Here is a 12,338-nt window from a genome sequence, read left to right as displayed (position 1 = left end):
TTTTATTCCATTTTTTCCCTGTAAAGGGGTTTTTTTTCTTTGTATCTTTCGTAATTTCTCTGTAAAGCACTTTGATCATCTGTCTGATGTTGTAAGGTTTTGTATAAATAAATATTGTTGTTATTATTAATATTCTGTTGCTCCTTCAAAGTTTTGTTCCATTTTTTTTTTTTTTGACTTGAAACATCTGAGGGTGATAGGGCAGAAATGGTATTATTATTATTGTCCACACACACACACACACACTTAGTGTGTGTTATAGATACACACATACAGTTGCAGATATACACACACACACACCAGTGTGCACATTCCTTCCCCCACACAATAACAAAGGCAATTTTATGTGATTACACACACATGCACGCACATACAGGTAACTTGATTACAGACATACACACACACAGAAGACTTAATGTGATTACAGCCCCTCAATCATTGCTCAGTGAAAGATGATCATTTGTATATTGACAGAGATGGTTTCCCCCGGCAGTAGCCCCCCGTGTCCCTTTCAAAATTTCCCAGGGGGAATTTTCTAGTTATTAGGGACACGGGGCAACGTCCCGAGTCACTGGCTCCTACAGCTATGAAATAGCTGCAGGAGCCAGTGACTCGGGGCGTAGCCCCGAGTCACTTATTACTATCCTGCGCGTTTCTTCTTCTTCTTCTTCTTCTTATTAGGGACACGGGGCAACGTCCCGAGTCACTGGCTCCTACAGCTATGAAATAGCTGCAGGAGCCAGTGACTCGGGGCGTAGCCCCGAGTCACTTATTACTATCCCGCGCGTTTCTTCTTCTTCTTCTTATTATTATTTTTCATCTTCCTCCAAGTTTTCGTCCTCAAACTCGTCCCACAGCTTTGAGAAAACCCTCGCAAATTATATATCAAAACGTGCGTATTGTTCGGGATCGGTGTGCTATTACTTTTCTCAAATTTATCGCAGTTTTTCGCGTCGTAAGACGCGAAAAACTGCGATAAATTTCCCATAAGAAATGAATGGGACGGGCGAAAAAAACAAGATTGAAATTGGAGTTTTTCAAACATCTGTAGCTCAGGCATACATTCACCGAGAGACTTCATTTCAACTTTAAAATGTAGACCCAAGTCTGGTCTATTGGTGTGTTCATCCACATTTTGATTGGTCCTATAGTTTTTGATCAGTCACTGTTCAATGACAGTGATCGTTTGGCGGGAAATTTTGAGATTATAATGGGTGTGTATTGCGCGGAATGTTCGTGCTAGAGTGCGTGCTAGAGTGGCACAGAGTCTAAAAACGATCTGAAAATCTTCTCGTTTTCTCGTCGCTACGGCCACAAATTACACTCTACACGCATAATTTTGGGCTCAGTTTGTAGACAAACTTGTCCTCTTTCGTGTGATGTCCTCGAAAAAGCCGAGAGACTTACTGAATTTAAATAGTGAGACGTTTTGTGCAGCCAGCGCCCTCCTGTTCTCCCATTAAGTCCCATGTTAAAATTCAGAGCTGTTTTGTGAGCAAAGCAGAAATGCCTCCTGTCTTTAGATCGCCATAAAACGAAAAGTTGTTGTGTCAGGAATAAACGAGGAGATGGCCGGACTCAGGAAGTTCTCGGGAGTCCGATGATCTATAGTACACTCTGATACGAGGTACGGTTCTCTCACCAGAGGATTTAGTTCAGGAGGTTCGCCGAACCCAAATCTCACTGCATACAATACAAACTCCTGTTCTCTGAGTCGCAGAGTCTTTTTAAGTCGACCATTTTGTCATTTTTCTAAAGAATATCTGGACATAAAACACACGTACATCTGGCCCAGACTTGTCCGCATCTCACAGTGTAATCGGTTTTTTGATAGCAGCTACGGTTTTGACACAATCGCAAGTTGTTCGGAAGAAACCGACAGCGAAAAAGCCGCTTTTCAAGGGAGGAGTTTAACAGGTGCAACTGTCATTTACACACACACCGGTCAATAACCCACGCACACACATCTGCAGGACAACAAGCCTGAGAATGATTATCTTAACGAGCTCAGTCAAAACAAGGGCATTGTTTGAAAACAATCTCCATCCAACAAACAGTTAAACTCAGCTTCACCAAGCGCTTTGCCAAAAAGGTTGAGAAAGTAGTCACACAAACACACACACAAGCAGGGCTAACCAACAGCTAAAAAGTGATTAAAAACAAGCACGTCAAAACTGAACAGGAACAGGTAAAAAGTGGGAGAGGTAGAGAGGTAATTATCAGCAGGTGGGGCAGAAGTTACACACGCACACAAACAAACACACACACACACACACATTCAGACACACATATACCAGACACATCTCCATGTAGGAGCTGGTTGGGCTGCTTGTGTAGTTCAAGCAGACACACACACACAAACAGACGAAGACACACACATACGCAGTCACACACAACGACAGATACATAAACACACACACACAGACAAATGCATAATGAAAACCCCATCCCCCCGCCCCCTTGTTAACGCCGCTAGCTCTATTAGCTCTGTTAGCACAGTTAGCTCTGTTAGCGTTAGCGCCGTTAGCTCTATTCGCACCGTTAGCTGTTAGCTCGTTAGTGTTAGCTCTGTTAGCTCCGTAGCATTAGCTCCATTCATGTTTATTGATTCAGTTCATTAATTCATGTTAACAGAGACATGAAGCAGAGGAGAGAAGCAGACACAGACAGCTGAGGTGATCAACAGAGACAGACAAGGAGAAAGCCACAGAAACACAGCTGAGAGCAATTCATTAATCAGGGACTGACTACCTCTGATATCTGCCGTTTTCTCAATTGCAGCCTTTTTCAATTGTCCGCTGCTTCGCCATAGTTTCTCCTAGAGACTTCATTCAAACTTTAAAACGTAGATAATTTTGTCGGCTCAAATGACCCTCGGCACATTTTGATATCTCTTACGGTTTTCGAGCTATGACCATCGAAGGCCGACGTAAGACGCAAACAACTGCGATAAATTTCCCATAAGAAATGAATGGGGAAATTTCCTCAAATTTCAGCCTTTTTCAATTGTCGCTGCTCGGCCATACTTTGTCCTAGAGACTTCATTCAAACTTTAAAACGTAGATAATTTTGTCGGCTCGAACACACCCCGTGTCCCTTTCAAAATTTCCCAGAGGGAATTTTCTAGTTATTATTTTTCATCTTCCTCCAAGTTTTCGTCCTCAAACTCGCCCCGCAGCTTTGAGAAAACCCTCGCAAATTATATATCAAAACGTGCGTATTGTTCGGGATCGGTGTGCTATTACTTTTCTCAAATTTATCGCAGTTTTTCGCGTCGTAAGACGCGAAAAACTGCGATAAATTTCCCATAAGAAATGAATGGGACGGGCGAAAAAAACAAGATTGAAATTGGAGTTTTTCAAACATCTGTAGCTCAGGCATACATTCACCGAGAGACTTCATTTCAACTTTAAAATGTAGACCCAAGTCTGGTCTATTGGTGTGTTCATCCACATTTTGATTGGTCCTATAGTTTTTGATCAGTCACTGTTCAATGACAGTGATCGTTTGGCGGGAAATTTTGAGATTATAATGGGTGTGTATTGCGCGGAATGTTCGTGCTAGAGTGCGTGCTAGAGTGGCACAGAGTCTAAAAACGATCTGAAAATCTTCTCTTTTTCTCGTCGCTACGGCCACAAATTACACTCTACACGCATAATTTTGGGATCATTTTGTAGACAAACTTGTCCTCTTTCGTGTGATGCCCTCGAAAAAGCCGAGAGACTTACTGAATTTAAATAGTGAGACGTTTTGTGCAGCCAGCGCCTCCTGTTCTCCCATTAAGTCCCATGTTAAAATTCAGAGCTGTTTTGTGAGCAAAGCAGAAATGCCTCCTGTCTTTAGATCGCCATAAAACGAAAAGTTGTTGTGTCAGGAATAAAACGAGGAGATGGTCGGACTCAGGAAGTTCTCGGGAGTCCGATGATCTATAGTACACTCTGATACGAGGTACGGTTCTCTCACCAGAGGATTTAGTTCAGGAGGTTCGCCGAACCCAAATCTCACTGCATACAATACAAACTCCTGTTCTCTGAGTCGCAGAGTCTTTTTAAGTCGACCATTTTGTCATTTTTCTAAAGAATATCTGGACATAAAACACACGTACATCTGGCCCAGACTTGTCCGCATCTCACAGTGTAATCGTTTTTTGATAGCAGCTACGGTTTTGACACAATCGCAAGTTGTTCGGAAGAAACCGACAGCGAAAAAGCCGCTTTTCAGTTAACAGGTGTAACTGTCATTTACACACACACCGGTCAATAACCCACGCACACACATCTGCAGGACAACAAGCCTGAGAATGATTATCTTAACGAGCTCAGTCAAAACAAGGGCATTGTTTGAAAACAATCTCCGTCCAACAAGCAGTTAAACTCAGCTTCACAAAGCTCTTTGCCAAAGAGGTTGAGACAGTAGTCACACAAATGCACACACAAAAAGGGCTAACCAACAGCTAAAAAGTGATTAAAAACAAGCACGTCAAAACTGAACAGGAACAGGTAAAAAGTGGGAGAGGTAGAGAGGTAATTATCAGCAGGTGGGGCAGAAGTTACACACGCACACAAACAAACACACACACACACACACACATTCAGACACATATATACTATACACATCTCCATGTAGGAGCTGGTTGGGCTGCTTGTGTAGTTCAAGCAGACACACACACACAAACAGACGAAGACACACACATACGCAGTCACACACAATGACAGATACATAAACACACATACACAGACAAATGCATAATGAAAACCCATCCCCCCGCCCCCTTGTTAACACCGGTAGCTCTATTAGCTCTGTTAGCACAGTTAGCTCTGTTAGCGTTAGCGCCGTTAGCTCTATTCGCGCCGTTAGCTGTTAGCTCCGTTAGTGTTAGCTCTGTTAGCTCTGTTAGCATGAACTCCATTCATGCTTATTGATTCAGTTCATTAATTCATGTTAACAGAGACATGAAGCAGAGGAGAGAAGCAGACACAGACAGCTGAGGTGATCAACAGAGACAGACAAGGAGAAAGCCACAGAAACACAGCTGAGAGCAATTCATTAATCAGGGACTGACTGCCTCTGATATCTGCCGTTTTCTCAATTGCAGCCTTTTTCAATTGTCCGCTGCTTCGCCATAGTTTCTCCTAGAGACTTCATTCAAACTTTAAAACGTAGATAATTTTGTCGGCTCCAAATGACCCTCGGCACATTTTGATATCTCTACGGTTTTCGAGCTATGACCATCGAAGGCCGACGTAAGACGCGAACAGCTGCGATAAATTTCCCATAAGAAATGAATGGGGAAATTTCCTCAAATTTCAGCCTTTTTCAATTGTCCGGTGCTCGGCCATACTTTGTCCTAGAGACTTCATTCAAACTTTAAAAACGTAGATAATTTTGTCGGCTCCAACACACCCCGTGTCCCTTTCAAAATTTCCCAGGGGGAATTTCTAGTTATTATTTTTCATCATCCTCCAAATTTTTGTCCCTGAACTCGCCCCGCAGCTTTGAGAAAACCCTTGCAAATTATATATCAAAACGTGCGGTTTGATCAGGATCGGTGTGCTATTACTTTTCTCAAATTTATCGCAGTTTTTCGCGTCGTAAGACGCGAAAAACTGCGATAAATTTCCCATAAGAATGAATGGGACGGGCGAAAAAAAAAAGATGGAAATTGGAGTTTTTCAAACGTCTGTAGCTCAGGCATACATTCACCGAGAGACTTCATTTGAACTTTAAAACGTAGATAATTTTGTCGGCTCCAAATGACCCTCGGCACATTTTGATATCTCTTACGGTTTTCGAACTATGACCATCGAAGGCCGACGTAAGACGCGAACAACTGCGAAGACTTTCCCATAAGAAATGAATGGGGAAATTTCCTCAAATTTCAGCCTTTTCAATTGTCCGCAGCTCGGCCATACTTTGTCCTAGAGACTTCATTCAAAGTTTAAAACGTAGATAAATTTGTCAGCTCAAAATTAATACCGGCACATTTTTTGATATCTCTTACGGTTTTCGAGCTATGACCATCTGAAGACCATCAAGTTTCTCACAAAAATGCTCAGAATCTCTCCCTCTACAGTGGTGATGTCATAAGTTAGAGTGAGACAGCCGGTGAAAAATCGCCTGAAATGTGTTTCTAAAATTGCCGTAAAATACAAACGGTGAATAGGAGACACATAATTTTGGGATCTTTTGTAGACAAACTTGTCCTCTTTCATGTGATGTCCTCGAAAAAGCCGAGAGACTTACTGAATTTAAATAGTGAGGCTTTTTGTGTAGCCACCTCCCTCTAGCTCTCCCATTGACTCCAATGTAAAAATTCAGAGCTGTTTTGTGAGAAAAGCATAAATGCCTCCTGTCTTTACATCGCCATAAAACGAAAAGTTGTTGTCTCAGGAATAAAACGAGATGATATTCGGACTCAGGAAGTTCTCGGGAGTCCGATGATCTATAGTACACTCTGATACGAGGTACGGTTCTCTCACCAGAGGATTTAGTTCAGGAGGTTCGCCGACCCAAATCTCACTGCATACAATACAAACTCCTGTTCTCTGAGTCGCAGAGTCTTTTTAAGTCGACCATTTTGTCATTTTTCTAAAGAATATCTGGACATAAAACACACGTACATCTGGCCCAGACTTGTCCGCATCTCACAGTGTAATCGGTTTTTGATAGCAGCTACGGTTTTGACACAATCGCAAGTTGTTCGGAAGAAACCGACAGCGAAAAAGCCGCTTTTCAAGGGAAGAGTTAACAGGTGTGTCATTAACTGTCATTTACACACACACCGGTCAATAACCCACGCACACACATCTGCAGGACAACCAGCCTGAGAGTGATTATCTTAACGAGCTCAGTCAAAACAAGGGCATTGTTTGAAAACAATCTCCGTCCAACAAACAGTTAAACTCAGCTTCAGAAAGCAGTTTCGCAAAAAGGTTGAGACAGTAGTCACACAAACACACACACAAGCAGGGCTAACCAACAGCTAAAAAAGTGATTAAAAACAAGCACGTCAAAACTGAACAGGAACAGGTAAACAGTGGGAGAGGTGCAGAGGTAATTATCAGCAGGTGGGGCAGAAGTTACACACGCACACAAACAACACACACACACACACACACATTCAGACACACATATACCAGACACATCTCCATGTAGGAGCAGATTGGGCTGCTTGTGTAGTTCAAGCAGACACACACACACAAACAGACGAAGACACACACATACGCAGTCACACACAATGACAGATACATAAACACACACACACAGACAAATGCATAATGAAAACCCCATCCCCCCGCCCCCTTGTTAACGCCGTTAGCTCTGTTAGCTCTGTTAGCACAGTTAGCTCTGTTAGCGCTAGCGCCGTTAGCTATATTCGCACCTTTAGCTGTTAGCTCAGTTAGTGTTAGCTCTGTTAGCTCCGTTAGCATTAGCTCCATTCATGTTATTGATTCAGTTCATTAATTCATGTTAACAGAGACATGAAGCAGAGGAGAGAAGCAGACACAGACAGCTGAGGTGATCAACAGAGACAGACAGGAGAAAGCCACAGAAACACAGCTGAGAGCAATTCATTAATCAGGGACTGACTACCTCTGATATCTGCCGTTTTCTCACATTGCAGCCTTTTTCAATTGTCCGCTGCTCGGCCATACTTTGTCCTAGAGACTTCATTCAAACTTTAAAACGTAGATAATTTTGTCGGCTCCAACACACCCCGTGTCCCTTTCAAAATTTCCCCAGGGGGAATTTTCTAGTTATTAGGGACACGGGGCAACGTCCGAGTCACTGGCTCCTACAGCTATGAAATAGCTGCAGGAGCCAGTGACTCGGGGCGTAGCCCCGAGTCACTATTACTATCCCGCGCGTTTCTTCTTCTTCTTCTTATTATTTTTCATCTTCCTCCAAGTTTCGTCCCTTAACTCGCCCCGCAGCTTTGAGAAAACCCTCGCAAATTATATATCAAAACGTGCGTATTGTTCGGGATCGGTGTGCTATTACTTTTCTCAAATTTATCGCAGTTTTTCGCGTCGTAAGACGCGAAAAACTGCGATAAATTTCCCATAAGAAATGAATGGGACGGGCGAAAAAAAAAACATTGAAATTGGAGTTTTTCAAACATCTGTAGCTCAGGCATACATTCACCGAGAGACTTCATTTCAACTTTAAAATGTAGACCAAGTCTGGTCTATTGGTGTGTTCATCCACATTTTGATTGGTCCTATAGTTTTTGATCAGTCACTGTTCAATGACAGTGATCGTTTGGCGGGAAATTTTGAGATTATAATGGGTGTGTATTGCGCGAATGTTCGTGCTAGAGTGCGTGCTAGAGTGGCACAGAGTCTAAAAACGATCTGAAAATCTTCTCTTTTTCTCGTCGCTACGGCCACAAATTACACTCTACACGCATAATTTTGGGATCTTTTGTAGACAAACTTGTCCCTTTCGTGTGATGTCCTCGAAAAAGCCGAGAGACTTACTGAATTTAAATAGTGAGACGTTTTGTGCAGCCAGCGCCCTCCTGTTCTCCCATTAAGTCCCATGTTAAAATTCAGAGCTGTTTTGTGAGCAAAGCAGAAATGCCTCCTGTCTTTAGATCGCCATAAAACGAAAAGTTGTTGTGTCAGGAATAAAACGACTGATGGTCGGACTCAGGAAGTTCTCGGGAGTCCGATGATCTATAGTACACTCTGATACGAGGTACGGTTCTCTCACCAGAGGATTTAGTTCAGGAGGTTCGCCGAACCCAAATCTCACTGCATACAATACAAACTCCTGTTCTCTGAGTGGCAGAGTCTTTTTAAGTCGACCATTTTGTCATTTTTCTAAAGAATATCTGGACATAAAACACACGTACATCTGGCCCAGACTTGTCCGCATCTCACAGTGTAATCGGTTTTTTGATAGCAGCTACGGTTTTGACACAATCGCAAGTTGTTCGGAAGAAACCGACAGCGAAAAAGCCGCTTTTCAAGGGAAGAGTTTAACAGGTGCAACTGTCATTTACACACACACCGGTCAATAACCACGCACACACATCTGCAGGACAACAGCCTGAGAGTGATTATCTTAACGAGCTCAGTCAAAACAAGGGCATGTTTGAAAACAATCTCCGTCCAACAAACAGTTAAACTCAGCTTCAGAAAGCAGTTTCGCAAAAATGTTGAGACAGTAGTCACACAAAAACACACACACAAAAGCGGCTAACCAACAGCTAAAAAGTGATTAAAAACAGCACGTCAAAACTGAACAGGAACAGGTAAACAGTGGGAGAGGTGCAGAGGTAATTATCAGCAGGTGGGGCAGAAGTTACACAGGCACACACGCACACACCACCAACACACACACACACACATTCAGACACACATATACCATACACATCTCCATGTAGGAGCTGGTTGGGCGCTTGTGTAGTTCAAGCAGACACACACACAAACAGACGAAGACACACACATACGCAGTCACACACAATGACAGATACATAAACACCACACACAGACAAATGCATAATGAAAACCCCATCCCCGCCCCCTTGTTAACGCCGTTAGCTCTATTAGCTCTGTTAGCACAGTTAGCTCTGTTAGCGTTAGCGCCGTTAGCTCTATTCGCACCGTTAGCTGTTAGCTCCGTTAGTGTTAGCTCTGTTAGCTCCGTTAGCATTAGCTCCATTCATGTTTATTGATTCAGTTCATTAATTCATGTTAACAGAGACATGAAGCAGAGGAGAGAAGCAGACACAGACAGCTGAGGTGATCAACAGAGACAGACAAGGAGAAAGCCACAGAAACACAGCTGAGAGCAATTCATTAATCAGGGGACTGACTACCTCTGATATCTGCCGTTTTCTCAATTGCAGCCTTTTCAATTGTCCGCTGCTTCGCCATAGTTTTCTCCTAGAGACTTCATTCAAACTTTAAAACATAGATATTTTGTCGGCTCGAACGCACCCCGTGTCCCTTTCAAAATTTCCCAGGGGGAATTTTCTAGTTATTATTATTTTCATCATCCTCCAAATTTTTGTCCCTAAACTCGCCCCGCAGCTTTGAGAAAACCCTTGCAAATTATATATCAAAACGTGCGGTTTGTTCGGGATCGGTGTGCTATTACTTTTCTTACGACGCGAAAAACTGCGATAAATTTCCCATAAGAAATGAATGGGGACGTCCTCAAATTTCAGCCTTTTTCAATTGTCCGCTGCTCTGCCATACTTTCTCCTAGAGACGTCATTCAAACTTTAAAACGTAGATAATTTTGTCGGCTCCAAATGACCCTTGGCACATTTTGATAAATCTTACGGTTTTCGAGCTATGACCATCGAAGGCCGACGTAAGACGCGAACAACTGCGATAAATTTCCCATAAGAAATGAATGGGGAAAATTTCCTCAAATTTCAGCCTTTTTCAATTGTCCGCAGCTCGGCCATACTTTGTCCTAGAGACTTCATTCAAAGTTTAAAACGTAGATAAATTTGTCAGCTCAAAATTAAAACAGGCACATTTTGATATCTCTTAAGGTTTTCGAGCTACGACCATCTGAAGACCATCAGTTTCTCACAAAAATGCTCAGAATTTCTCCCCCTAGAGTGGATAAATTCAAAAGTTAGAGTGAGACAGCCGGTGAGAAATCGCCTGAAATGTGTTTCTAAAAATTGCCGTAAAATCCAAACGGTGAATAGGAGACACATAATTTTGGGATCTTTTGTAGACAAACTTGTCCTCTTTCGTGTGATGTCCTCGAAAAAGCCGAGAGAGACTTACTGAATTTAAATAGTGAGACGTTTTGTGCAGCCAGCGCCCTCCTGTTCTCCCATTAAGTCCAGTAAAATTCAGAGCTGTTTTGTGAGCAAAGCAGAAATGCCTCTGTCTTTAGATCGCCATAAAACGAAAAGTGTTGTGTCAGGAATAAAACGAGATGATGGTCGGACTCAGGAAGTTCCGGGAGTCCGATGATCTATAGTACACTCTGATACGAGGTACGGTTCTCTCACCAGAGGATTTAGTTCAGGAGGTTCGCCGAACCCAAATCTCACTGCATACAATACAAACTCCGTTCTCTGAGTCGCAGAGTCTTTTTAAGTCGACCATTTTGTCATTTTTCTAAAGAATATCTGGACATAAAACACACGTACATCTGGCCCAGACTTGTCCGCATCTCACAGTGTAATCGGTTTTTTGATAGCAGCTACGGTTTTGACACAATCGCAAGTTGTTCGGAAGAAACCGACAGCGAAAAAGCCGCTTTTCAAGGGAAGAGTTTAACAGGTGCAACTGTCATTACACACACACCGGTCAATAACCCACGCAACACATCATGCAGGACAACCAGCCTGAGAATGATTATCTTAACGAGCTCAGTCAAAACAAGGGCATTGTTTTGAAAACAATCTGTTCCAACAAGCAGTTAAACTCAGCTTCAGAAAGCTCTTGCCAAAGAGGTTGAGGACAGTAGTCACACAAATGCACACACAAAAAGGGCTAACCAACAGCTAAAAAGTGATTAAAAACAGCACGTCAAAACTGAACAGGAACAGGTAAACAGTGGGAGAGGTGCAGAGGTAATTATCAGCAGGTGGGGCAGAAGTTACAAGGCACACACGCACACACACACATTCAGACACATATATACTATACACATCTCCATGTTGGAGCTGGTTGGGCTGCTTGTGTAGTTCAAGCAGACACACACACACAAACAGACGAAGCCACAAACATACGCAGTCACACACAATGACAGATACATAAACACACATACACAGACAAATGCATAATGAAAACCCCATCCCCCCGCCCCCTTGTTAACACCGTTAGCTCTAATTAGCTCTGTTAGCACAGTTAGCTCTGTTAGCGTTAGCGCCGTTAGCTCTATTCGCGTCGTTAGCTGTTAGCTCCGTTAGGTTAGCTCCGTTAGTGTTAGCTCTGTTAGCTCTGTTAGCATTAACTCCATTCATGCTTATTGATTCAGTTCATTAATTCATGTTAACAGAGACATGAAGCAGAGGAGGAGAAGCAGACACAGACAGCTGAGGTGATCAACAGAGACAGACAAGGAGAAAGCCACAGAAACAGACGAAGACACAACATACGCAGTCACACACAACGACAGATACTAAAAACACACACACAGACAAATGCATAATGAAAACCCCATCCCCCGCCCCTTGTTAACGCCGCTAGCTCTTAGCTCTGTTAGCACAGTTAGCTCTGGTTGCGTTAGCGCGTTAGCTCTATTCGCACCGTTAGCTGTTCGCTCCATTAGTTAGCTCTGTTAGCTCCGTTAGCATTAGCTCCATTCATGTTATTGATTCAGTTCATTAATTCATGTTAACAGAGACATGAAGC

The sequence above is a fragment of the Chelmon rostratus genome, chromosome 24 (assembly GCF_017976325.1).
Source record: "Chelmon rostratus isolate fCheRos1 chromosome 24, fCheRos1.pri, whole genome shotgun sequence".
Classification (NCBI taxonomy): Eukaryota; Metazoa; Chordata; class Actinopteri; order Chaetodontiformes; family Chaetodontidae; genus Chelmon; species Chelmon rostratus.
Note: the sequence above shows the minus strand (reverse complement) of the source record.